The sequence below is a fragment of the Cydia pomonella genome, chromosome 17, assembly GCF_033807575.1.
Source record: "Cydia pomonella isolate Wapato2018A chromosome 17, ilCydPomo1, whole genome shotgun sequence".
In the NCBI taxonomy this organism is placed as follows: domain Eukaryota; kingdom Metazoa; phylum Arthropoda; class Insecta; order Lepidoptera; family Tortricidae; genus Cydia; species Cydia pomonella.
The window spans coordinates 3,705,941-3,707,755 of NC_084719.1; the positions used below are offsets into that span (position 1 = coordinate 3,705,941).

Consider the following 1,815-nt stretch of genomic DNA (forward strand, 5'->3'; position numbering starts at 1 on the left):
TAAGGATGGAGTTTTCATTAGATATAGTATATCATCATATCAGCTCATATATGTCCCCACCGAGGGGCTCGAGCCTACCCTGCATTAGGGTGATCGGGCCTTAGTCGATCACGCGAGCCCAGTGCGGGTTGGTCGACTTCACACACAAGCTTCGAGTTTCCTCGCAGCCGTGTGCAGGTTTCCTCACGATGTTTTCCTTCACCGTAAGAGCGTCGAATAAACGTACATATGAAATCGAGATTCGAAAACACATTGGTATGCGGCCAGGATTCGAACCACGACCTCAGGAGGTAGCGGTCTTAAGCATTACGCCACCGACGCTCTCTATATATAGTATATAGCTCAATTTTAATCATTATTTGATAGAAGACATTTTTTATCGCGTGTATAAGCATATTTAAACTTGTGGCTCAGCTGGGCACGATTTCAAGTGACCCAAAATCTATAAAGAAATTAAACAAACAGTATAGAATTTTACTTAAAAATGTTTATTATTTACATTGTCCCCCACAATCGCAAAGCTCCGTGCACTTAAGTTGCCGCTGAAAGCACCGGCACCTCGAGCCGCCGCACCTCTTTTTGCATCTGCACCGGATCATTTCCAGGCATGCATCTGCAGCTACGGGCAAGTCTGTCCATGTAGGTTGCCAGCTTTCACTGACTTTTCTCCATCCCCAGTTAGATGGACAGGGAAGATTTTGATTCGGTGACATCTGACCCCATACATGGACTGCTTGGAACACTGCCTGCAGGAAATGCTGGTATAGAGCAGCTTTCGTCGGAGGTATATTCTCCAATTGGCGGTCTTTTTTCGAGAATAGGTGCTTTCGGGCTTCGTTTACGGTTGTAAATGAACTGGCTCTAAAACAAAACAAAAAATTAGTTACTAGACTATTTTATTGTATTGCTAGTTTTAAAAAGTGCTTATTACCTGTCATATAAAATGACGACAAACTTTTCGATTACTGTAAACGCCTCGCTAGTACTCCCCTCATATGCTGCCAGAAACCCTTCTGTGGCATTGGGAAATGCGTTCCATGCATCTATTGCACTTTTTTTTCCTTTCCCGTTAAAATAGGACACAGTATCACAACCTGTGAAGGCATGGAACAGGGGGAGGACTTTCGCTTTTTGTGGCCCTGTAAAAGAAAATAATATGTTTTATATAGCCCGCCTAGCGTTATAATCTCAGTGCATTCTATTCTATTCTAGCTAGTGGCTAGGGCGTAACGTAGATAAATACAATTTATAATTATTTTTTACCTAGAGTTTTTGCTATTTCGTGACAAGGAAGGTACTGGTGGTGTTTACCAGTACCTACGTGTACCCACAGCTCTTCTAGCTCAGGTACTAGGCGGGCTATATAAAACATATTATTTTCTTTTACAGGGCCACAAAAAGCGAAAGTCCTCCCCCTGTTCCATGCCTTCACAGGTTGTGATACTGTGTCCTATTTTAACGGGAAAGGAAAAAAGTGCAATAGATGCATGGAACGCATTTCCCAATGCCACAGAAGGGTTTCTGGGAGCATATGAGGGGAGTACTAGCAAGGCGTTTACAGTAATCGAAAAGTTTGTCGTCATTTTATATGACAAGTAATAAGCACCTTTTAAAACTAGCAATACAATAAAATAGTCTAGTAACTAATTTTTTGTTTTGTTTTAGAGCCAGTTCCTTTACAACCGTAAACGAAGCCCGAAAGCACCTATTCTCGAAAAAAGACCGCCAATTGGAGAATATACCTCCGACGAAAGCTGCTCTATACCAGCATTTCCTGCGGGCAGTGTTCCAAGCAGTCCATGTATGGGGTCAGAT

The 1,815-nt window shown here is 42.5% G+C and overlaps 1 long non-coding RNA gene across 1 annotated transcript; it reads right to left on the reverse strand.

The window, feature by feature from the left end:
* Positions 1–467: 467 nt before the first annotated feature.
* LOC133527034 (uncharacterized) lies at positions 468–1,467 on the reverse strand. Its single transcript, XR_009800811.1, has 2 exons — positions 932–1,467; positions 468–861 (listed from the first exon to the last, which is right to left on the reverse strand). It is a non-coding gene; the product is annotated as an uncharacterized LOC133527034 (long non-coding RNA).
* Positions 1,468–1,815: the final 348 nt, after the last annotated feature.